Source organism: Carassius auratus, chromosome 32 (genome assembly GCF_003368295.1).
Source record: "Carassius auratus strain Wakin chromosome 32, ASM336829v1, whole genome shotgun sequence".
NCBI lineage: Eukaryota > Metazoa > Chordata > Actinopteri > Cypriniformes > Cyprinidae > Carassius > Carassius auratus.
The window spans coordinates 6,143,865-6,171,367 of record NC_039274.1 but is presented as its reverse complement, the minus strand read 5'-3'; the positions used below and the strand labels follow the sequence as shown (position 1 = coordinate 6,171,367).

The following is a 27,503-nucleotide window of genomic DNA, read 5'->3' as shown; positions in this document are numbered from 1 at the left end:
TTAGAAATTGGATCTTTATAGCCTTAAAGTGTATATATGTCCCATATCTCAAAAATGCTGCAGTAAAAGGGTTGATATGAGGTGTGCATATAGTATGGGATGTCCTTTATAAGAACTGACCATTGTTTTTTTCTACTTATTAGAAATGATGTCTTTATAGCCCTCCAAATCACCATTTGGACCCATATCTCAAAAATGCTGCAGTAAAATGGTTTGATATGAGGTGTGCAAATAGTATGGGACGTCCCTTATAGGAACAGACCATTGTTTTTTTCTACTTATTAGAAATGGGATCTTTACAGCCATTTAAAGTGTAATAATGTCCCATATCTCGAAAATGCTGCAGTAAAATGGTTTGATATGAGGTGTGCATATAGTATGGCATGTCCTTTATAAGAACTGACCATTGTTTTTTTCTACTTATTAGAAATGGGGTCTTTGTAGCACTCTAAATCACCATTTGGACCCATATCTGAAAATGCTGCAGTAAAATGGTTTGATATGAGGTGTGCATATAGTGTGGGAGGTCCCTGATAAGAACTGACTATTGTTTTTTTCTACTTATTAGAAATGGTGTCTTTATAGCCCTCTAAATCATTGTATTGTCCCATATCTGAAAAATGCTGCAGTAAAATGGTTTGAAATGAGGTGTGCATATAGTATGGGACATCCCAGATAAGAACTGACTGTTGTTTTTTTTCTACTTATTAGAAATGGGATCTTTACAGCCATTTAAAGTGTAATAATGTACCATATCTCGAAAATGCTGCAGTAAAATGGTTTGATAAGAGGTGTGCATATAGTATGGGATGTCCATGATAAGAACTGACTTTTGTTTTTTTCTACTTATTAGAAATGGGATCTTTACAGCCCTTTATAGTGTAATAATGTCCCGTATCTTAAAAATGCTGCAGTAAAATGGTTTGATATGAGGTGTGCAAATAGTATGGCACATCCCTTATAGGAACAGACCATTGTTTTTTTCTACTTATTAGAAATGGGATCTTTACAGCCATTTTAAAGTGTAATAATGTCCCATATCTCGAAAATGCTGCAGTAAAATGGTTTGATATGAGGTGTGCATATAGTATGGCATGTCCTTTATAAGAACTGACCATTGTTTTTTCTACTTATTAGAAATTATGTCTTTATAGCCCTCCAAATCACCATTTGGACCCATATCTCAAAAATGCTGCAGTAAAATTGTTTGATATGAGGTGTGCATATAGTATAGCATATCCTTTATAAGAACTGACCATTGTTTTTTTCTACTTATTAGAAATGGGGTCTTTATAGCCCTTTAAAGTGTAATAATGTCCCATATCTCAAAAATGCTGCAGTAAAAGGGTTTGATATGAGGTGTGCATATAGTATGGGATGTCCTTTATAAGAACTGACTTTTGTTTTTTTCTACTTATTAGAAATGATGCCTTTATAGCCCTCCAAATCACCATTTGGACCCATATCTCAAAAATGCTGCAGTAAAATGGTTTGATATGAGGTGTGCATATAGTATGGGAAATCCCTGATAAGAACTGACCATTGTTTTTTTCTACTTATTAGAAATGGGATCTTTACAGCCATTTAAAGTGTAATAATGTCCCGTATCTTGAAAATGCTGCAGTAAAAGGGTTTGATATGAGGTGTGTATATAGTATGGGATGTCCTTTATAAGAACTGACTTTTGTTTTTTTCTACTTATTAGAAATGATGCCTTTATAGCCCTCCAAATCACCATTTGGACCCATATCTCAAAAATGCTGCAGTAAAATGGTTTGATATGAGGTGTGCATATAGTATGGGACATCCCTGATAAGAACTGACTGTTGCTTTTTTCTACTTATTAGAAATGGGATCTTTACAGCCATTTAAAGTGTAATAATGTCCCATATCTCGAAAATGCTGCAGTAAAATGGTTTGATATGAGGTGTGCATATAGTATGGGAAATCCCTGATAAGAACTGACCATTGTTTTTTTCTACTTATTAGAAATGGGATCTTTACAGCCATTTAAAGTGTAATAATGTCCCGTATCTTGAAAATGCTGCAGTAAAATGGTTTGATATGAGGTGTGCATATAGTATGGGACGTCCCTGATAAGAACTGACTATTGTTTTTTTCTACTTATTAGAAATGGTGTCTTTATAGCCCTCTAAATCATTGTATTGTCCCATATCTGAAAAATGCTGCAGTAAAATGGTTTGAAATGAGGTGTGCATATAGTATGGGACATCCCAGATAAGAACTGACTGTTGTTTTTTTCTACTTATTAGAAATTGGATCTTTATAGCCCTTTAAAGTGTAATAATGTCCCATATCTCAAAAATGCTGCAGTAAAAGGGTTTGATATGAGGTGTGCATATAGTATGGGATGTCCTTTATAAGAACTGACCATTGTTTTTTTCTACTTATTAGAAATGATGTCTTTATAGCCCTCCAAATCACCATTTGGACCCATATCTCAAAAATGCTGCAGTAAAATGGTTTGATATGAGGTGTGCAAATAGTATGGGACGTCCCTTATAGGAACAGACCATTGTTTTTTTCTACTTATTAGAAATGGGATCTTTACAGCCATTTAAAGTGTAATAATGTCCCATATCTCGAAAATGCTGCAGTAAAATGGTTTGATATGAGGTGTGCATATAGTATGGCATGTCCTTTATAAGAACTGACCATTGTTTTTTTCTACTTATTAGAAATGGGGTCTTTGTAGCACTCTAAATCACCATTTGGACCCATATCTCAAAAATGCTGCAGTAAAATGGTTTGATATGAGGTGTGCATATAGTGTGGGAGGTCCCTGATAAGAACTGACTGTTGTTTTTTTCTACTTATTAGAAATGGGATCTTTATAGCCCTTTAAAGTGTAATAATGTCCCATATCTTGAAAATGCTGCAGTAAAATGGTTTAATATGAGGTGTGCATATAGTGTGGGAGGTCCCTGATAAGAACTGACTTTTGTTTTTTTCTACTTATTAGAAATGATGCCTTTATAGCCCTCCAAATCACCATTTGGACCCATATCTAAAAAATGCTGCAGTAAAATGGTTTGATATGAGGTGTGCATATAGTATGGGACATCCCTGATAAGAACTGACTGTTGCTTTTTTCTACTTATTAGAAATGGGATCTTTACAGCCATTTAAAGTGTAATAATGTCCCATATCTCGAAAATGCTGCAGTAAAATGGTTTGATATGAGGTGTGCATATAGTATGGGACATCCCTGATAAGAACTGACTGTTGCCTTTTTCTACTTATTAGAAATGGGATCTTTACAGCCATTTAAAGTGTAATAATGTCCCGTATCTTGAAAATGCTGCAGTAAAATGGTTTGATATGAGGTGTGCATATAGTATGGGACGTCCCTGATAAGAACTGACTATTGTTTTTTTTGTACTTATTAGAAATGGTGTCTTTATAGCCCTCTAAATCATTGTATTGTCCCATATCTGACAAATGCTGCAGTAAAATGGTTTGAAATGAGGTGTGCATATAGTATGGGACATCCCAGATAAGAACTGACTGTTGTTTTTTTTCTACTTATTAGAAATGGGATCTTTACAGCCATTTAAAGTGTAATAATGTACCATATCTCGAAAATGCTGCAGTAAAATGGTTTGATAAGAGGTGTGCATATAGTATGGGATGTCCATGATAAGAACTGACTTTTGTTTTTTTCTACTTATTAGAAATGGGATCTTTACAGCCCTTTATAGTGTAATAATGTCCCGTATCTTAAAAATGCTGCAGTAAAATGGTTTGATATGAGGTGTGCAAATTGTATGGCACATCCCTTATAGGAACAGACCATTGTTTTTTTCTACTTATTAGAAATGGGATCTTTACAGCCATTTAAAGTGTAATAATGTCCCATATCTCGAAAATGCTGCAGTAAAATGGTTTGATATGAGGTGTGCATATAGTATGGCATGTCCTTTATAAGAACTGACCATTGTTTTTTTCTACTTATTAGAAATTATGTCTTTATAGCCCTCCAAATCACCATTTGGACCCATATCTCAAAAATGCTGCAGTAAAATTGTTTGATATGAGGTGTGCATATAGTATAGCATATCCTTTATAAGAACTGACCATTGTTTTTTTCTACTTATTAGAAATGGGGTCTTTATAGCCCTTTAAAGTGTAATAATGTCCCATATCTCAAAAATGCTGCAGTAAAAGGGTTTGATATGAGGTGTGCATATAGTATGGGATGTCCTTTATAAGAACTGACTTTTGTTTTTTTCTACTTATTAGAAATGATGCCTTTATAGCCCTCCAAATCACCATTTGGACCCATATCTCAAAAATGCTGCAGTAAAATGGTTTGATATGAGGTGTGCATATAGTATGGGACATCCCTGATAAGAACTGACTGTTGCTTTTTTCTACTTATTAGAAATGGGATCTTTACAGCCATTTAAAGTGTAATAATGTCCCATATCTCGAAAATGCTGCAGTAAAATGGTTTGATATGAGGTGTGCATATAGTATGGGAAATCCCTGATAAGAACTGACCATTGTTTTTTTTACTTATTAGAAATGGGATCTTTACAGCCATTTAAAGAGTAATAATGTCCCGTATCTTGAAAATGCTGCAGTAAAATGGTTTGATATGAGGTGTGCATATAGTATGGGACGTCCCTGATAAGAACTGACTATTGTTTTTTTCTACTTATTAGAAATGGTGTCTTTATAGCCCTCTAAATCATTGTATTGTCCCATATCTGAAAAATGCTGCAGTAAAATGGTTTGAAATGAGGTGTGCATATAGTATGGGACATCCCAGATAAGAACTGACTGTTGTTTTTTTCTACTTATTAGAAATGGGATCTTTACAGCCATTTAAAGTGTAATAATGTACCATATCTCGAAAATGCTGCAGTAAAATGGTTTGATAAGAGGTGTGCATATAGTATGGGATGTCCATGATAAGAACTGACTTTTGTTTTTTTCTACTTATTAGAAATGGGATCTTTACAGCCCTTTATATTGTAATAATGTCCCGTATCTTAAAAATGCTGCAGTAAAATGGTTTGATATGAGGTGTGCAAATAGTATGGCACATCCCTTATAGGAACAGACCATTGTTTTTTTCTACTTATTAGAAATGGGATCTTTACAGCCATTTAAAGTGTAATAATGTCCCATATCTCGAAAATGCTGCAGTAAAATGGTTTGATATGAGGTGTGCATATAGTATGGCATGTCCTTTATAAGAACTGACCATTGTTTTTTTCTACTTATTAGAAATTATGTCTTTATAGCCCTCCAAATTACCATTTGGACCCATATCTCAAAAATGCTGCAGTAAAATTGTTTGATATGAGGTGTGCATATAGTATAGCATATCCTTTATAAGAACTGACCATTGTTTTTTTCTACTTATTAGAAATGGGGTCTTTATAGCCCTTTAAAGTGTAATAATGTCCCATATCTCGAAAATGCTGCAGTAAAATGGTTTGATATGAGGTGTGCATATAGTATGGGACGTCCCTGATAAGAACTGACTGTTGTTTTTTTCTACTTATTAGAAATGGGATCTTTACAGCCATTTAAAGTGTAATAATGTCCCGTATCTCAAACATGCTGCAGTAAAATGCTTTGATATGAGGTGTGCATATAGTATGGCATGTGCTTTATAAGAACTGACCATTGTTTTTTTCTACTTATTATAAATGGTGTCTTTATAGCCATCGAAATCACCATTTGGACCCATATGTCAAAAATGCTGCAGTAAAAGGTTTTGATATGAGGTGTGCATATAGTATGGGAAATCCCTTATAGGAACAGACTATTGTTTTTTTCTACTTATTAGAAATGGTGTCTTTATAGCCCTTTAAATCATTGTATTGTCCCATATATTAAAAATGCTGCAGTAAAATGGTTTCATATGAAGTGTGCATATAGTATGGGATGTCCCTGATAAGAACTGACTATTGTTTTTTTCTACTTATTAGAAATGGTGTCTTTATCGCCCTCTAAATCATTGTATTGTCCCATATCTCAAAAATGCTGCAGTAAAATGGTTTCATATGAAGGGTACAAATAGTATGTGATGTCCCTGATAAGAACTGACCTTTGTTTTTTTCTACTTATTAGAAATGTTGACTTTATAGCCCTCTAAATCGCGATATGGACGCATATCTCAAAAATGCTGCAGTAAAATGGTTTGATATGAGGTTTGCATATAGTTTGGGATGTCCCTTATATGAACTGACCTTTGTTTTTTTTCTACTTATTAGAAATAGGGTTGTGATGAGTGGGGCGGGGCCGCGAGCCATGAGAACGGCATGAGGCCAGTGGAGTGACTGGAAATGAGCGACGTCTGCTCCACTCACCGGTCTCGCGTCCCGCGGTGGAGATGGAAGGATACAAAAGAGGGTGCGACGACAGTGAACAACGAGAGAGGGCCAGGCCAGGCCATGATTTTAGTTTGTGTTTGGTTTTTGTTTGTAAGCGACAGTCGTCCGTGAAGGGCTGTCACAGTGTTTTGTGTTTATTTTGTTATTAAAAGCCTTATTTGATTGATGGCCGGTTTCCGCCTCCTTCTTCCTGTGGATAAAAAGTTTTGTACTCCGCTATAGGGGTCTTTATAGCCCTCTTAATCGCCATATGGACCCATATCTCAAAAATGCTTTAGCAAAATGATTTTTTGTGTATATAGTATGGGACGTCCCTGATAAGAACTGACCATTGTTTTTTTCTATTTATTAGAAATATGATCTTTATAACCCTTTAAAGTGTAATAATGTCCCATATCTCAAAAATGCTGTTGTACAATGGTTTGATATGAAGTTTGCATATAGTATGCGAAGTCCCTTATAAGAACTGACCATTGTTTTTTTCTACTTGTTAGAAATGGGATCTTAAAAGACTTGTAAAGTGTAATATTATCCTATATCTCTAAAAGGCTCCAGTAAAATGGTTTTATGTGAGGTATGGATATAGTATGGGATGTCTTCTTTAAGAACTGACCTTTAATTGCTTCTTTCTCATCATAAAAAAGTGTCTTCTAAATCAATGAATGTCCCATATCTCGTTTTCTACTAATAATTGTAATGCTTTGAAAGGCTGAAAATTATAGTAATACAGAGCAGTCAAGGAAAACAATAAGTTACACGAATATTAGAGCAGATGGGCGAAAAAGGTCGTCATAGATCAAATCTGAACGTATAGATGAAAAGCGCTCTGAAAGCGCGTTCCCTCTCTGTTGTTCCTGCTATTGCCGTAATTATAGTAATACACGCGCATATAAATTTCACTCGCGGCTGGCTTGACGGTGTTTTTCTGAAGTGCGGCTGGCTTGACCGCAGTCTGGGCAGAGAGCAGTCAGAAGAATCAGAGAGAAGAATCACGGCTGCTCAGCTCAGGCTGTCTCCACGGAGCTCACAAAGAGCGAATTTATTCTTATTTAAGACCTTTTATAATTAAATTATATCGACGATTGCACGCAATCCACACGTTAGAACACAGCAATAGCTGAATTCAGATGTTTCTGAACTGTTTAAAGTAATAACATGATATATTCGCGGCAGCCAAATGTCCGCGAGCTCGCGATGTCTCTGAACACTTTAAGTCTAAATAGAGAATTCCGAGCCTTTCACATTAAAACCCTGCAGCGAAACGGCACAAAACACTTAGAAGAATATATTATACACATGAAAATGAGTGTTTATATGTGCTTGTGAGATTTTATCTGTCAGGCTGAAGTTCTGAACGTCACATCAATTGCTATCCATCGTCACAACATGGTAAAGTCATTTATATATATTTTTAAGAGCTTCTTAAAATATTAATGCACACAATCCACTCATTAGAACAAACAAGAGAAAAATCCAGGTGTTTGTTGAGCCGTGCAAAACGAAATATCATTTGACATCGAGGGGAAAAAAGTAACTGTAACTCCATGAATACTCAACGAAGAGACAGATATAAATATATATATATATATAGAAAGCTTGACATGTCTACTTTTAAACCAAACAAGTGCTGCCGAACAAATATTCTGTGATAAAGTAATCAATATCAAAACAATGCAATGTCCTTTTTTCACGTCTAATGTGTGGAAGGCCAATAGGGTCAAATACACGTGAATTTTAACGTGTCTCTGTAAAGGGTCTACTTTTTTTGGATACAAACATAATAACAACAAAACTTTGGGCACTTATAAAATAAAGATAACAAACAAGGTGTGCTGTCTGCAGCCTTGGTCTGCGCTGATCTTCATTTACAAACACGTCATTAAAATGAACTGTAACTCCATGAATACTCAAAGAAGAGACATGAGAGATATATCTATAGAAAGGTTCACATGTCTACTTTTAAACTAAACAAGTGCTCCCGAACAAATATTCTGTGATAAAGTAATCCATATCAAAACAAAGCGATGTCCTTTTTTCACGTCTCCTTTCATTATATCTCATGTGTATGGAAGGCCAAGAGGGTCAAATACACGTGAATTTTAACGCGTCAACAACACGTTAAATACGTGTATTTCATGCGTAGACAACACGAATTTAATATTATTTATTTATCGGCGCTGCACAACATGGTAAAGTCATTTATATATATTTTTAAGAGCTTCTTAAAATACTATATTACTCCAATGTTATATCCAATATTATTTAACGTGTTAAATAGTGTTGTTTACAAGTGAAAAATCAGCGGGTATTTAACATGTATTTCACGTGAAATACACTGAAGTACACCCTAAAAATCAGTTTGAAGAGGTCAATGTCATTGGCTGCTAAGGACTTGGGTCAAACCACTTCTGTGAGCTTAGTGGTTGGGGTGTACCATTCATAGACAGGCAACCACCATTTAACATGCTATAGATCAGCTTATTCAGCCTTATTATTTAGTCTTTTTTCTTTTCTGTTTTGTATAGCCTATAGAAATAATATATTTAAGTTTCAGTTTTATGAAATATTTATTTTATAATAAATAGTAATTAAAATTTTGTGGTGATAGTATAAAGTTTATAAAAGTTACAGTATTTTGTAATGAAACAGGACTTTGTGTTTAGCTCTTGACTCGCCGAAGTATACTATATATAGTGTCCCTTCTTTAATTTTTCAGTAATGTGTGATAACTTAAAATATGTTGTCAGTACTATTAAAATAAGATTAAATTGAATGGTATTTAGGAGATTATGGTTTTTGCATGACTTATTTCGCATTCAACTAGACAACCCTGTCGTAGCTGTTATCATAGCCTAGGCTTTTTATTAAAAAAGAAAAAAGCAAGGGACCATGGAAAAAGACTGTTGCAGGTGTATTTTTTATGGTATTATTATTTTATTTTTTTGCAGCGGGGCAACTCAAGAATGTTGGGCACACAATCACTGTGGCTCTTTTGCCCCATGGCCAAGATGGCCAAGCCAACATCAAAGTTAGTTCACTAACTTTTAATTCTAGTTCATGTTTGATATGGCATCTTGGAATAAACTGACACCTAAAAAGTGTTCAGTTAAAGATGCATTTTGTTTGTCTAAAGCAACATAAACTGCCTGTATGTTTTATGTGTGGGAATGAGTTGGTGTCCTTGTGTGTGATAAGTACATCTGTGCTTTTTTCACTCATTCCAGATTTTCATTGGTCACCTCACTCACACAGAAAATGTATGGGCTTTCTTTCGCAATTCCAAAAAAAAAAAAACCCTCAAAATTTCTATTCTATTAGCATGAAATGCATGTTTGGTACCTTTTGAGTTTGTCAGTCGCAGCATTATGTTCAGCCAAGCTCAGAGAATGTTCTAGAGCCAAGTGTTCTCTCTGAAACTCTGTCTTCAGGGCACGGTGCTCTTTACGCTCCACCTCTAGCTCTTTTTCCAGAGTCTGTTTCTCTGACTCCAACAACATCAGCTGTTTAGAGACTTTACACACTAAACAAAAATAAAGAAATATAGAAGTGTTTTAAATGTGTATCTATGTGAAAAATAAGCATGCAGTATAAGCAAAATGAACACAGTAAGGAACATACTGAACATATACAGGTATAGAAGATATAGTACTGTATATGTAGGATTAACCATCTCTAAGAAAAATGAGATCTCATAAATATCTCAAGCAATTCTTATCATTACTGTGATAGTGAGTTGTATTATTTATATATATTTATATTAATTAATAATACAAATATTTTAATCTGACTTGAAATGCTCACTGAGTTTTGTTGACACTAAATGTCATCATCTGTTGTTGTCAACCTAATATAGATATTATAGTTATTCATGTAAACAGACCTTAAGTTCTTTCAAAACTTAAATCCATTGTTTGACACATTGACTACGTTTACAAGCTGTTAAAATTCGGGTTATGGTCGGGTTAAGGTCGATATTTGGGTTTCTGAAACATTCGGGATAACCCGTGTACATGCGTGAGCAGAGAGAGTTACTCATGTATACATGGAATATGTAATCAGTCGCCAATATCCCGATGTAAACGGCGACGCACGGTTAGCGTCTGGACGTAAGACGCAATATGCGTCATTTCCGATTCTTCTTCCTGTATCCAAAGACTCAAAAGATCAAGATTCCTTGCGAATAGAACATGCGCAGAACACACATTTTGATGGGGATATGCCGAAACGCGTTTACAAGACCAAATATTCGGGTTAGAAAAGGGGTACCCCAGGTATAATATCCCGGTTTTTAAAAACCCGGAAAATGAGCATAAATATCATAGTAGCACCTGTATCTGAAATCCACAGCATTAATCTTGAGCTGTTTTATCAGTTACATCTACTGTCAGACTTTACTCAAAACCATACTAGAAGTTTGTATGGCTCTTAAGGCAAGAAAAAATATCCAAGAGCATTAAGAGCTATTAAGAGAGTGTGATTGTGTGTACCATACCCTCCTGTGTATGTTTGCTGTGGGCTTCTTTAGATTTGGAATGCTGTAATTCCAACTGCTCTATCAATACTTGATTCTCCTCCAGCACCAAGCGAGCCTGTTCCTGCAGGTGCCTCCTACACACATCACACACACACACACACACACACGCACGCACGCACGCACAGACACACACCTGTGTGAGTGTTTGAATGAACCGTGAGGCTGGCAAGCAGGATGAGAGTTATTTCACTGATGAAGAAGACAAGCTGACTGTAACAGCTGGCAATTAATGCAAAGACAGAAGCTAGAACCTCTCTAGGTCATACACATTAATTCCAGTAAAAACAAACTGCCTTCCTGAGTTCTAAGCTTTGGGTTAAAACCCACACGTACACACACGTACACACAAATACAGGTTCAAATTCAGAAATTCAGAGAAAAGGAAAAAGTATTTCTGAGCGAGTGGTGTAGTGCTTTAAAGTGAAAGGTTTTTTTTGTTTTCAGATTGACATTCTCATTAAACAATGCAGAAAAGGTTCTGCTCCGTTGCATTCACATTTACAGACACACAATTTGAATTTTTATCAAGCTGCAATTTTACTGTATGTATGACATGCTGATGCCAAAAAATTTAAAATTTAACATGGCTTAAAAACAAGATCTGAATGCAAGCTTACAATCTAATTTAAGCAGACTAAATTAATACAGTCTGGTATAAGTCACTAAAGAGAAGTCTGACATTTCACCAGAAGACGGACTTATGATTTCGATTAAACATTACGAGGTCAAAAAAAGAAAAGTAAAGAAACTTATGCATGGATAATTTTTTTACAGTAGGGTCAATAACATACATATATAGAAAACGGATAGGGTGAATTTTCATTTTATGTCAGATTATTTTACGACTTTAAGAAAGGAAACCTGAATGACTAAAAATACAACTGAATACAAATAAACAACAGAATGCATCTGCAAAAACTGTGAATGAAATATAGTTCAGATCTCTCTTTTTTTCTTCTTCTTTGTTTTCACCAGAGAAAATGACATATATTCTTAGTCTGTTTGTGTTGAAACATCAACACTCTTATGACCGTCAGCCATAATCAAACAGGCTATTCATCCTGTGATAAGAGCATGGCTAGCAGAGTAAGGCATGCTTCAAGGACAAGAAGCCGTGTTTTTGTTATCGCCCTCAGGACTATCACAATCCCCCAGACATTTTTCCCTTTCACTATTCCTCCTCTAATTTCTGTGAAACAAAATTCTCTGAGGGAATTTCAGTCCACTGTGACTTCATTCCAGGCACACAAAAATGCATAAACTTTTACATTACACAGAAACAGATTCATACCCACCATTCTTTGTTGCAGACAGTGCTGCTTTTGTTGACCTGAGTATGGAGTTTCTCATTTTCCTGAATTACCTCCTCTGCACGTGCTCTCAGACTCTGTAGTTCTTTCTGTCAGAAGAAACACAGGCTATGTTTATGTGGCCATGGAAAAAAATCTCCACAAACTGCTAAAATACTTCAAGGATATTGGTATGCATGAACGTCCTCTGGTGCATCTGTAAATGTATTCATCTCAGCCAGAGATCATCTGAAACTGCAGCATAGGTGCACAAAGTGAAAAAGTCACCTCAGCTCTCACCAAACCAATGTTTAGTCCTCAATATTTAAGCTCTCAAAATAACACCTTGACACAGGAATGAATCTCTTTAATCTAATCTTTTCCAGGGAAATGTTTAAAGTACAAGTTGCATTTCTTGCTGCACATATTTTGTGTGAATTTGTCTTTGACGTACTTATCACAAATATCACTGATGGATGTGATTGTTCAACCCTTGACTACAGAGAGAGGGTGGGAAAAACAATTGTCTGTCCCTTTAAAACATAATACGTGGCTCTGAAAGGGAAGATCTTTAAATTCAATGCTGGTAAAGTCTGGTGGCAGTGTTGGCTACACTGCAAGTGTGTTAGAAAGAGAGAGAGAGAGACTCAAAGAAAGGAAACCAAAGAAAGAAAGATTATTACAGACGGCATTTTATGCCATAAAATCACTGTTTGGTCAATTAAAAAAAATTAAAACATGGATCGAATTATATCACGCAATCATTAAACCAATACTGTACAGGATTGAAATTTGGGGACCAGTATTGAAGACTGAAAATTTGCATAGAAGTTTAATAGAAAGAACACAATTGAAATTTGCAAAAAAGCATTCTAAGGCTAAACAAAGGCACTTCTAACAATGCCTGCAGCGCTGAACTGGGCTTATCCCCCTTACACTTTGAAATCACCTCTGTCAATCTGACACTATCTGTTCAATATTAAGCCCTTCTTGCCAATGAAACCCCCACAGTGTCTCATCCTCTAAATACACTCGTGCTTAAACTAATGAACAAAAGATTATGCAGAATCTGACTCCAACCACAAGCCCAACATTCATAAAGAAAATTACAAAAATCGAAAGTATAATTATGATGAAAAATTTAAAAACTAATTTGACCTCCAAACCAAACTCCAGTGTCATTTGTCCCTAAAAAGAACCACAAAATTGGCAAATAACTGTAACAACAATGAGTTTTACATAGTAATTAACTCAAATGATATATAGGGAATTTGAATAATTAATCAAGAATTTGATTAATATATATATCTCAGATGACAGTTACATTTAATTTTATTGATTATGAAAAATAGCTCAATTGCCAATACCAATACTAATCACAGGGCACTGTAATTTACTCATTAATATGTCAATATTACATTCTTCATATCAATTATTGTGATCTCTTACTGTAAATTACTGCAGATCAAACCGTGGTATGTCCAGCACACCACTGTAGACCTATCAATTTTCAATAAAGTTATCACGCCTATATAATTCAAGGAAAAGTATTCTCTGGCCATGAAAATATTATCCTATCCTTATGATAAATTTAGTTTCTAAATTTAGAGCTTGTAGCTAAAGATCAGACACATCTCAGTGACTCGTAATGTGAGTGGGGTGGAGTCCAGGCCAATCATTTTATATATGGGTTTTTAATAATTCAACTAGTAATACATCAAACTACAAATCACACAGAGTAAATATGCGTACGAAAATACAGACAATAAACATTTACAAGACATAACGGAATCCAAATAAAAGAGAGAGAGAGAGAGAGAGAGAGAGAGAGAGAGAGAGAGAGAGAGAGAGAGAGAGAAGTGTAGAAAGCGAGAGAGATCACAGAATGAGCTCAGGTATGAAAATCAGTCAGTAAACCTTAGTGGAACCAACAACGAATCAAATAATAGCAACACTTTAAAGCAGCATTTAAATCTCCATAGAAAACGATACTTGCATGGCCCAGTGGGTGAGCGTGGGTACCGGCGACGCACGTGTGATGTCACGTGGTCCTTTGAAAACTGCGCGCGTGGGCCGGAGGCCGTGTGACGCGCGTGCAAGCTGCGCTGGATCTTGGCGTGAGCGTGGAGTCACGTGTTCCTTTGTTGCAAAGAGGTGTTCGTTCATCTTCGCGCGGTATTTGAAAGGTTCAACAAACATTGTTCCAGAATTCGTCTTCCTTGCGTGGAGAGGCGAATAGTTGAATAAACTTAGTAAAGAAAAGAAAAGAAAACAACGAAAATGAAAGTTTCCAAATGAGCCATGAAAATGGCTTTCCTCTCCTCAGTCCGTGTGCTGAGGGGGGAGGAGAACTGAGCGCGGCCCGAGGCCGCGCGGAGCGACGTGTCCGAGAACGGAGAACGGGAAGAAGAGCAAGAAGAGAGAGGCGGACCTTGTTCGGTCGACTCTTATAGCTTGAGATGTTCACGCCTCTTTTCGCGTGAACCACCCAATGAACATCCGCGATCTGAAGCGGCGGGAAAGTTCCTTTGTCTCTGGGAACAACCCACCCTAATGATTTAGGACTTGTCCGATTTCATCAGGGATATTCTAGCACGTTCGTAATTCCAGAATAATACATTTTTCATTACTTTACTTTAGATAAGTGGGTCTGTCAAAGCATGACGATTAGAACAAGACTAGACATAATATATATATGACCAAAGATCTAATTTTTAGATCGAATTACACATTTAAAGATTTGTTTAACACATGATAACACTGCAGATGTTGGGAAACATCTAAATGTACCAAAAGGGAATACGTAATACATTTATAAAACATGAAAACAGAAAGTTAATGAATACATTCCATAGAATGCATTGTTCAAAAGAAGCCAGTGACTTGGCTTCTCTCCTGTCCTGTGTGGTCGTAAAATTTTACGAGCTACCAAGGAGTGTGGGGGTTGCAGAACATTTCTTTTTGAGAAAGTTAAAGTGAGGAGAGACATTTCCTAAAGTATGAGCTTGCAACTTATACTCTTCACATAACAAGGATTAACCATTTTATGCAATCCAAAAACATAATTAAAATACATATTAATAATAAAATGAAAGTAAGGAACTTATACAAAAAGGTTTCCTTTGTCTCCAGTGTGTTGGAGGAATTTGGGGGGGTTTTCAGGTATCCTTTGAGGCTCGCATGGGTATCGTAAAGTAATTTAAGTCCAGCCAGGCTGGCATTTAGTACCAACAGTCTGAATTTATAAAACAGAATTTAACCCATGAATCGCTGACCTGCATATCTGTTACATCTCCCCCTTTACGTCAGATGAAGTCCCTGTGTGGACATCATCGGACGGCAATCATCCGGATGGGCAGATGACAGGTGAATCGTGATGGTCATGCAGCAGGTGGGTCATGATGACAGGTGGTTCCTGAAGCTGAGGATTCAGCTTGGTGAGGTTCGGTATTGTCTTTGACTTTGCGTCCCTTTTCCGGGGATTCCATCGGAGACCTCCAGCCACAGTTGTCGTGAGTTTGGCTGTAGAGGTTTGCATCTCGTTGAGTATCCTGTATAGGATGAAGGTCACGCCAAGAGTCAGGGTGGGACCAATGACGGTGGAGATGCACCGTGCAGTGTCGGCAGCAGTCCAGGCTAGGACCGCAGATGACTGGTTCAGAATGGGCTGTCGAGACAGTGCTTGGAGGGCTGTATCGACAGGAGTAATGTCAATGTGTTGGGTGGTACCTTTCAGTACTTGGTCCAGCAGGTTGGCACGGGTGGTGGTGTCATGCTGGTCGTAGGTCAGTGTAGCTGAGCGCACAGGAGTGTTGACGAGCCATCTGTTACCCACAATCTCTGCTCGCGTTTCTGTGACTTGTGTACGAGGCTTGGCTTCGGCAGGGCAGCGCGTATCGCTGACCCAGGGTTGCAGATCGCAGATTCCTTCAGAGTTGTGTCTGAGGAAGGGTTTGCTAAGGCAGAGATAATGAATGTCTTTGGTTAAAGTACACATGTGCATGTTTGGGGCCAGGTACAGCTGTGTGTTGCACATCCTGACACTGACAATGTCTTTAGGTCTGTAGACTTGGTTTGACTCGCTGATGAGTTGGTTCAGGAGCACGTTCACTTCTCTCTGTTTGGGGTTTACGTGCCGTAGGAAGGCGCTATCCAGAGAGTTGGCCAGGTGCATTCGTAGCAGGTCAGCTGGCATGGTGATGGTGTAAGACAGCACAGTTAACACAAGGCTTAAGGTTATCATGTATGGTGGGGTTTTACTCGTGGTTAGGCTGTCTTTGGAGGAGCTAACCTCCCACAGCATGTCTGTTGTTAACGCTGTAAACAGCTGAGTCTGGGTAAAGTCCTTCTGGAAGACAGTAAACAGTGGTTTCGAGGAGTTTACAGTCTGGTTCGCTGCATTGACACTGGACATAACAATGTTAAACATTCTGGTGGCAGCAGCGGCTCTAAGCAAAGCTCCCGGGAACTGTTTGGAGCGGTGGTGGTGTCCACCTAACTCCATTTGTGTAACCGTCACTTTCTCATATTGGCTGAACAGGTGTTTGACATCGGCCTCAGTGTGAGTGAGGGAGTCCTCTCTCCATCGGAACCTTGTACAGCTGTATTCGGTTACAGTGCTGGGGTAGTGTGCCCTGTCATCGGTAGTCAGGAGTCTCAGCGGATTTCTCGGTGGCAGCTGTCCTCTCTTTGGCTGACAGCACGGCACGGCAAACCACAGCAGCATCCTGGTACAGATAATAGGGAGAGAGAGAGAGAGAAAGGGGAGAAAGAAACAAACAAGGCCTGTCTTTGGTTGGACATGACAGTCTCTTTGCTTCGTGGGCGGTGACTGGGTTTAGCTCGCCCTCGCCCATATTTTGCCACATCTTGCTGCTGGCATGACGCTTGCTTCAGTGTTGTGTCAGTGGCTCTGGTGCTGCGTGGTGCAGCACATGCTGCGTCATGGAAATATATTGGCCTTATCCCCCTTTTGCTCCGTGGCATTACACGCCCTGGCATTGTGATGTCAGACGGTGCACAACCCACAATATTGTTCTGTGCACGCAGCATGGTTTGTGTATCATGCAGTGGTCTGGGGCTTTGGTTGTCAGTGACTGTAGACTGGTTGCCAGGGTGGATGGAGGGGTCTGAGAGGTGGTAAAACAAAGTCATTATCAAGGTTTCAGAAGCCCGCATGTCCGCTATGTTGGTCTGTGTAGACAACTTTCAGCACCCTCAGGATCTCTGCTGTCTCAGACGTGGCTGCACTGTGTTGCCCTCTGCTGGCTTGGAACGGTATTGACTCTCTGTAAAGATGTCTGTGACTGTGGTGTTGTAGAGCGCCATCTAGGGTTAACTCCAAGCAGTGCTCAGAGACAGAGACGTTGGGGTTTTTCACAGTCTTTTCACAAATAGTCTTTTGCTTGGTGCAAGCTTTGTGGGCTAAGTTCCGTAACTCTTGTGTAGTTCTGTTACGGGGACACGCTGGGACTCTGAGATGAAAACTCCAACTGGCATGTAGGTTTGGGAGGAACAGAGTTTTTAAGTTGAAATCCTGTTCCATACCTGGTTCGTTGCATGCTCCGAAGTAGGTGTTTCGTAGCTGACTACAGAAAGTCTGTGGGTTTTCAAATCGGCCCTGTTTGAGGTCCATAGCAATAAGGAGCCCATGATCTGAGTTTGGATCAGAGAATTCAAGAATCAAAGTCTGTAGCAGTTGCTGGTAGTACGCTTTGACAGTCTCTGGTTGACGATCCAGAAAGCAATGCACATCACGGCTGGCCGTGATTTTTAACAGGTACAATGTGTTCACATCTGTCACGTTGGCGACAGTTTGCAAATGAAAGTCAATGGCTTGTAAAGAAGCATGAACATCATGTCCTCCTGCAGGATCTGGAATGAATGTAGAGATGCTTCTGGCTAGCTTGTGAAGTTCTCTGTGAGCAGTGCAGGGTTTGGTGACATGCGTTCTCTGGAAGGGTTCTCTTCCCTCCGTTGTTGACAGATGTTCTTGTAAGCTGGCTGGTGATTTCCTTAGAAGGGAGACTACACCCCCTTTTCCAGCTCTGGGTTCTTGGCTGAAAGGGTTGGAGTGGCGGCCCGGGAGAAATTTTTGTGGTGTGCGTTTCTCCGATGCAGCCACTCTGTAATCTGTGAGATTGTCTCAGTTCTGCGTGAACAGTGTCAAGTTCATCTTGGAGCTCGTCTCTCTGCAGAGTAAGCTTGTTGAATTTAGCTCGGGCCGCTTGCAAGTGTGTTTTGCAGGCCCAGGTTTTATAGTGTCTTTCTTTCAGTTCAGTCTCTGCTCTTTTTAGGAGAGCGTCACCTTGCTGGAGTTTTTTGGTGAGGTCTTTTCTGGCTTCTCTCTCCAGCTGTTCTCTTTGATCTGTGTCGAGGCGAAGATCTTGCAGGGCATTGTGAAGTCTTTCAACTCCTGTCTGTAGCTCTGGATCTGTGTCGTCCTCTTTCTCGCGCTGGTTCTGGGTCTCGAGGAGGAGCTGATCAAGATGACTCTGGGTTGGGGCCTGGTCCTTCCAGGCCTCTCCGCGATGTTGCTCCGTTCACTGAGCCGTGCCTGGGCGACGAGAATGTGAACTAGGCTTCTGAAGATCCTGGCGAGTTCTCTGTAGTAGTCGCTTTGGTTTGGATCGCGTGCCATCAGTTCATCTAGCTCGGTGTCTAGTTGCTCTGGGTGCTGCAGGTTAATGGCATCCTTGGGCAGGAAGGGGGTCGTCACTGCTTTCAACCATGTCGAGAGGTGGCCCCCGTGGACTGCTGGACTGGATGCCTGGAACATCCTGATTCTCTGTCGGTGAGAGAAGCACAGCACACACACACAAAAAGACCAATGCAAGTTCGTTCTACGTTTAACGAGCTATATTCATACGGGCTGTGCCGTTTATGAGAATTTTGGGGCTGACTGATGCAAACAGTCAGACAGTTAAGTAGCCAATTAACTTGGGTCAACGAAGGACCTGAAATGGAGATTTGACAGGCAGTAGCCTAGCGGGTCGTGTGATGACACCGGCTGCTGGTGGTCGCTCTACTATTTAACTTCGTTGGTGGCTCCCAGGTTACTGTCTCTATGTGAAATGAAAGAAACAAATCACAACAGAACAGGTGGTAGAAAAAGATCAAAGTGAAACACAACACTTGAAATGAGATGAAAACAATAGAAACACAACGTGTTAGTGAGAATAAGGAGGCCTAAGCCTACTGCTAGGTTTTAAGATAGGGCCAACAGGTGAGTGGGCTATCTGGGTAGGAAACCTAGAAATATGGTGTGGCTTAAAGAAGCAAAAGGGTCAGAACACTTAAAATATATCCGGGGGAATATCTAATATTCTGTGGCTTATAATAAGTGGATAGGTTTTATCACTTTTGGTTCACCTGGTTGAATTGAAGTCATTCAGGTGGGAACCAGTGGCTTGGTCAACCTCCCCGGTGCTCCCCAAACACTGAACCGCAGTGTCCCCGGTCCTCCGTTACTCTGGCGTGTCGCAGGACAGCACGGCTTGTGACTTTTAGCACAACCTTTGGAGTGCCAAAATTGCTGATGTCTCTTGAGACAAGAGGGAGCGAGTTTCACTCGCAGCCAGTATCGGTAACACCGGTCGGGCAGCCTTGCTCACTGGAAACCTGAGATGACTGTCCAATCACCGAGGGAGTTCTACAATCAAATACACAAAGGATGAACAAAGGAAACTTAAAGTTAATTAAGGTTTGGTTTGTTTAACATCAATTGAGTAACTATATGTAGAGAGGAAAGGTAACAGCTTTACCTAATCATGATAAAACAAAACAAATGAATTATGATAATAATGGTAATTATCAAAATAACCTAAGTCAAAAGAGAGAAGAAAAATAATAAACATCAAATTAAAAGACAGTAATGAAACAAGGGAGAAGGAGTAGCTGGTTTTCACCACAAGGGGGGGGGGGGGAAGTACTGCTTCTCTGTCTTTAACCTGCTGAGCAGAAAACTTAATTCAAATTAAAAATTCAAAACTGGTTTAAATCAAAATTTAAAATAAGCATGTATGAATTAAAAAGGAAAATCTGAATAATATCCTATAATAACCATTGATAGCTTGTAAGTTATCATTAATGATCATGAAATTAATCAAACAGGGTGAGATTAATCAAAAGGGGTAAAAGTGGACATGCAATTTCAAAACAGAATGGAAAAGACAGAGGTCTGTTAGTCGATTTAACAGGAGACTGCCACTAGATGGCTTACCTTCTAAGTGGGTCAATCAGTGGTTGACCTGACACATCTAGATTTCCACTATTAAACAATTACATTTTAATTCAAATCATGTTTGAACTAAACTCAAAGTAAATGTGAACAGTCAAAGGCAGGGAACATTCTTTTGTTTCCCTGTAATAATATTCGCACGAGCAAAGCTGTAAATGCAAATATTTATCGAGAATTTAGACATCTAATTCAAATACATCAAGGGGAAAGATTAGCAATTAGAGCGCATTATCTGAAATGGCCACAGGATGGCAGCTTTGCACTCATGCAAGCTGGAATCAAAAAGCCCTTACCCTGAAATTTCTAACCCACGCGTTCCTCCTGGTGTTTAGATAGAGGAATTACAATTTCAATATGACTTAGAAATTATCTGATCGTTTGTCAGGCTGATTTTCTGCATCAAATATCACAAGTAACAAACAGAAAGTTTTAATTTCTGAGGTGCTATATATTCACATAGGATGAAGGAAGGATCCGTTCACTTCCAAAACACAACTGTAATAAAAACAGGAATTTTCCAACTGTTGACTCCAATAAACATTTATCAAAATAGCACTTATGATTTAAATGTTTTAGGTTTAAAAATCGGGTAGCTAAGCCAATTTTAGACCAGGAGTTTTTATCGTTTTATTTTTGAATATTATTGTGGTTTACCACGAATTCAATAACGATATTTAATAACAAGGCCTTTTTACTGAATCAGAGGAACATCGCTCATGTTCAGATTTACATGTTGCAACTAATAAAAGATTTCTTCATCTTTTAATTATTCATATTAAAATGTTCTCACTGTAAAAAGATTTTGGTCTTTCTTAACAGGATACTTTTAACATTATACTGCAGTTTACTTTCATTAAAAATAACAGTGACTATACTGTTAAGTTTCTACAAATACCTAGCGCTGACTGACCAGCTTTTTGCCTCAGTCAGTTGAGTGAGTTCGCGTCTTGCGACTTATCTCACCAGTAACGTTACATAATTTCATAGCGCACGTGCAGAAATTATTAAAAACCATATACACAGATTGATTGCTCACAAAACGAAGTTTGAAATGCCCGCGTTATCTCCACCAAAATGTAACAACAATGAGTTTTACATAGTAATTAACTCAAATGATATATAGGGAATTTGAATAATTAATCAAGAATTTGATTAATATATATATCTCAGATGACAGTTACATTTAATTTTATTGATTATGAAAAATAGCTCAATTGCCAATACCAATACTAATCACAGGGCACTGTAATTTACTCATTAATATGTCAATATTACATTCTTCATATCAATTATTGTGATCTCTTACTGTAAATTACTGCAGATCAAACCGTGGTATGTCCAGCACACCACTGTAGACCTATCAATTTTCAATAAAGTTATCACGCCTTATAATTCAAGGAAAAGTATTCTCTGGCCATGAAAATATTATCCTATCCTTATGATAAATTTAGTTTCTAAATTTAGAGCTTGTAGCTAAAGATCAGACACATCTCAGTGACTCGTAATGTGAGTGGGGTGGAGTCCAGGCCAATCATTTTATATATGGGTTTTTAATAATTCAACTAGTAATACATCAAACTACAAATCACACAGAGTAAATATGCGTACGAAAATACAGACAATAAACATTTACAAGACATAACGGAATCCAAATAAAAGAGAGAGAGAGAGAGAGAGAGAGAGAAGTGTAGAAAGCGAGAGAGATCACAGAATGAGCTCAGGTATGAAAATCAGTCAGTAAACCTTAGTGGAACCAACAACGAATCAAATAATAGCAACACTTTAAAGCAGCATTTAAATCTCCATAGAAAACGATACTTGCATGGCCCAGTGGGTGAGCGTGGTACCGGCGACGCACGTGTGATGTCACGTGGTCCTTTGAAAACTGCGCGCGTGGGCCGGAGGCCGTGTGACGCGCGTGCAAGCTGCGCTGGATCTTGGCGTGAGCGTGGAGTCACGTGTTCCTTTGTTGCAAAGAGGTGTTCGTTCATCTTCGCGCGGTATTTGAAAGGTTCAACAAACATTGTTCCAGAATTCGTCTTCCTTGCGTGGAGAGGCGAATAGTTGAATAAACTTAGTAAAGAAAAGAAAAGAAAACAACGAAAATGAAAGTTTCCAAATGAGCCATGAAAATGGCTTTCCTCTCCTCAGTCCGTGTGCTGAGGGGGGAGGAGAACTGAGCGCGGCCCGAGGCCGCGCGGAGCGACGTGTCCGAGAACGGAGAACGGGAAGAAGAGCAAGAAGAGAGAGGCGGACCTTGTTCGGTCAAATAACATTGGAGACAACTTTGTTCCTTGGTTTGTTTTTTCCATTGTTGTATGTTTGTGACTTTTAATCCATTTAAAAACACAAACCCTGAATATTCCAAAAGCTAACATTTCACATCAACGGTTAAGAAATACTGCTGTTTAGAGCTTAAGATCTTTGCCCGAACCCGACGGGACCCGATGGGACCCAACGGGTTCGGGCTTAATTTATATCATCTTACTCGGGCTCGGGTTTGGCTCGGGCTTGCGCTCCGGTCATCTGATGTGTTTCGGTTAGCGCGAGAAAGATGCGAAAATGTAGAAAGATGTGAAAATGGATGCCGAGTAGGTGAAACGGAGGCTTGCCTCTGGCGATTACGTTTTGGTTGCACCAGCAACTAAAGCAAAGTCTGAGGTGTGGAAAAGTTTTGACCATGTTTATAATGAGAATAATGAGTGAATAATGACGCACCATCAGTGAGTGCAGGAACGCGCTGAAGACATCTACAGGTGATTCAATCATTTTACTCCACAAAAACATGTAGGCTTAGCCTAATCTCTGTGAGTAAAGTTTTTTTTTTTTATAACTAAATATTCATTGAGTCTTAAATGCATAATGTGGACAGAGTATATATATGCTAATGTTGGCATTATTCTTTTATTAAATGTCAGCTGCTAGTGGCGAAGCAAATCCGGCGGAGCCTTTATCTTAATTTCTTTATTGCCAAATACCCATCTTAATTAAAAATTGATCTTAATTTTATTTGTTAAAAAAGACTCATTTTTATTGGTGCGTTGGTCTATTCATAGGCTAATTTGTTAAGATGTCACAGAGGACTTATTTGATTTCTTTATTGCAACTACCAAGTGGTGTAGTCTACGTTAGTTATGAATAAATTATGTTAAAACATTTATAAATGACTCATTCTTGACAAAAGGCAAAAGAGCTGTGTGCGTGCGCACATTTGAATAATGTCGGCCTGTAAACGGGTTCGGGCATTAAAAAAGCTGTCAATCAAAATGTTCTTGTCGGGCTCGGGCCGAAACCTGTCGGGCCTAACTTTTAAGGCCCGATTACAGCTCTACTGCTGTTTACCTGAAGGCAAAACCAAAAACCTTTTATAAATTAAATGAATAATAAAATGACTAAATACTAGAAATAGTAGAATAAGTAAAACAGTAGTCAAACTGATTTCAAGGGGTCCTATTATGCTTTTAACTTTTTCAGCAATATTTACACTGAAGCTTGCAGGCAGATATGGTAAGGGGCATGACATTTCCTGACTAGGCGCGGAGTGCTGCCAATCACAACACACACTGTCCCAGCTAACCAATCACAGCACATTTCGTATTTCAGAAGCCGAGCCTTCATTTGATACAGTAACTGTTCAAGCTGTTAATGCCAGACTGGGGAGAGATGTGTTGTTATAATGTAAAATTATATAGTGAATTTTTTTTTTTCTTTTCCAAACAACCTAGTATGAGAGCCTGTTCTAGTGCACCCCAAAACAAAATCAAGACTTTGTAAAAGGGCGTAATAGGACCCCTTTAAAGGAACACCCCATTAAAAAACAAAAAAAAACAAAGATCATTTTCTAACTCCCCTAGAGTTAAAAAGTTGAGTTTTACCGTTTTTGAATACATTCAGTCGATCTCCTGGTCTTGCGCCAGCACGCTTAGCTTAGCATAGATCATTGAATCTGATTAGACCAAAGAGTTTCTATATTTTTCTTATTTAAAACTTGACTCTCCTGTAGTTACATTGTGTAGTAAGACTGACGGAAAATTTAAAATTGCCATTTTCTAGGTACTATATTCTCATTCTGGTGTAATAATAAAGGAATATATATATATATATATATATATATATATATATATATATATATATATATATATATACACACAATAGAAAATGATCACAATAAAGTGATACATAATTCTACCTTTCCAGTATCTGAATTTTTAAAATTCCCCAAAAATGTCACAGATCAAAGCAGACATAGTCCTGCCATTGTTATTTAATACACTTTGAATGCTCAAATGAAAATTACTTCTTGCAAATAAACACAAATATATATAATAAGAGTAAACTGACTCCAACTTTACCCTTCTCACACATATACAAAGAAACTCACCTCACAGAACTTGAGGAGTTTGTCTTTGGCATTCAGATGCTCCTCATAAGCCAGCAGCAGAGGTGATAAATATTTCATATCCAGCTAAAGCCAATTTAGAGCACAACCATATCATTAAACAAAAACAAATAAAACTCTCTTCTACATTTCTCTTCTGTCCAACAACAACAAGCGTTGAAATAATCTGAAAAGTGTAGGACATAACTGTCTTTTTCAAATAATGCACATTGGCACACAGAAAGAACTTAGCATTTTGTTATGAGATGTCCTCATAACAAGCCTGTGAATGCATCACCTTAGGATAAGTAACCAATAAGAAACATTAGAAAGAGACAGTGTAGATAGTATTAGCCTAAATCAAACAAACACACAGTGAAAGCTAAAGAAAACCATAAATGTACATACCAGCCAAGGAGGCGCAGGTCCGTTCACTGGCAGGCATTTTAGCTGAGCACTCTGGGAAATTTAGGACAAGAAATGCATTTGAGCCTATATGTTATGTCATACCATTTATCCTATAGATATTGTGAAAGTAAAAGCACTGTAACTATACAACATACAGTAGTATTTAGATAATGTATTTAGATTTCAGAAAAGAAAAATTACTCATAATGAGAGTTATTTTTAAAAGGCTGCCTGTGGGACTGCAATCCCAATTTTTAGTTGGATTATTTTCTAAATCTATAATTGCGTGATAATTCTGTGATTTATAATTGTTTGAATAAAGGATGGAGCAGTGGGCTAGTTTCAAAGTGCTGATATTTACTGTTACAAAAGCACCATGCATGAACCATTTCATTTTTGGCACAAAGACGTCAATGAAAAGCAGGTGTTAGCCTATGGATTTATCTTTGTTACAATGAAACTAAATTATAGGTCATTAAACTAATTAGAAATAAGTCATTATTTATACAGTTTAAAAAATGCTACATATTCTAAAATAATTGTATTTGTAAAAGTGTAGTGTGATCCTGTGTCCAATGCACTTTTTTTATCTCTAATTAGATTCAAAGTAACTCTGCTGAGAGTCCCCAGGATTAATGACTCAATCAGATTGCAGCAGTGTTGTCGGCCACTGCCCTAATCACTGCAGCAGCCCTCCAACACACACTTCCTTTGGCCCACACCCTCAACAGAGGGTTCAGACACATTCAGCATTACACTGATCCACGAGGCTAGAAAAGGAAGCAGTCAACAGTACTGTAAAAAGCAAAGGCTGGTCAATAGAGTGAGAAAGAGACTAGTTTCAGAAGGGCAGCATGCGTCTGACTCTTCTTTAACTGAAGCCCATGTGACAACTGAACCAAACTTCCTTAAATTTCAATCCTGCTGAGCTGGAAAGAGGGGCAGCGGGAGAGAAAGAGCAGAAGAGTGTGTGAGATCCAGGCTACTGACCTGAAACAAAAGTGACAGAGTATATTTAGCCTTCCCATTGTCTCCACTCTCCCCATCTGTTCGCATCTGCCCAACCACACACCAGTGCTCAGATTTAAGTCAGTCATTTAACATCTAGAGTTCAAGAGTCCAGGACAAAATGTTAAAATGTTAAATGTTCAGTCACACTAAATGAACAGAACTGATACTGAACTGATCATTTTTTAACACTTAAAATATTAACCGAAACTATGGAGCCCCGTACATGACAAAATACAAGAAAAAATATTAGACTAATTCATGTGCACAATTAACTAATTAATTCCCTCAATGTACTAAAAGGTGCACACAATTACTATTGCGTTCCCTCGATTTACTAATTCGTTCCCTGGATTTATAAATTGTGCGCACGATTTTGCAAATCGAGGGAACGCAATAGTAAATCAAGGGAACGCATTAGTAATCGTGTACACGTTTTCGTACATTGAGGGAACGAATTAGTAAATAGTTTGCACAGTTTTTTTTCATGTCATGTGCTGGGCTCCGTACAAAACCTCTCGAGAGGTGAAAATGGGAATTGGAACATTTTAGAAATAGCTTCAGTTCTGTGATCAGCAGATCTCTAATTCATTGCAGTTAGAGACACTTTGCCCTAAGCTCATCTTTAAATGAGGAACATGTGAGGCATTGGAATACTGTACAGATGAGTGACAAGCAGATTAATATATTAAACTGAAGTATTTGAGCAAACAGAAGAGCCATTCTCTCGGTGAACCAGCAAGCCAGACAGGCTCAAAGTTCAGACAGCCCTCATCAATATAAAATACGATTAGTCTGTCCCGTCCACTGTCCCTAAAATGATACCAGCGGGACAAAACAGAAATATTTGGTCCTTCAAATATGGACAGCAAAGAGGTCATGGTGCTTTTGGGCTGTCAAACTCTTCTGAGGCTTTGTTAAAGAAGCTCAGTTACGCAATTCCTATGAGTGCTTTCCACTTTTTATTCACTGCATAAAGGCTCATAAAACTTACTGTATACAACACATCAGCTGTTTTCGATTTTATGCTCCTACATGCAAATCCAAGCATACTTAAACAACATACTGTTGTCACCAAAGCATTAATAGTGATATGGTTAAATGAAGGTCCAATTTTTGGAGTGTCTCATCTTAGATGCGCTAGAAGATAACTAATGCATTCATAAGGCTAAGATGAGCTGAACAGAAGGGTAAAGCAGAAACGATCTCTGATTACACACGCACACACACAGATCTCTCAACCTCTCGCTGGTTAATGCTCCTTTGAAATTACAAT

General features: G+C 38.3%; 1 pseudogene; it reads right to left on the bottom strand.

Moving 5' to 3' along the window:
• Positions 1 to 27,503, bottom strand: part of LOC113051434 (centrosomal protein of 89 kDa-like) — a 92,854-nt pseudogene that overhangs the window by 52,124 nt on the left and 13,227 nt on the right.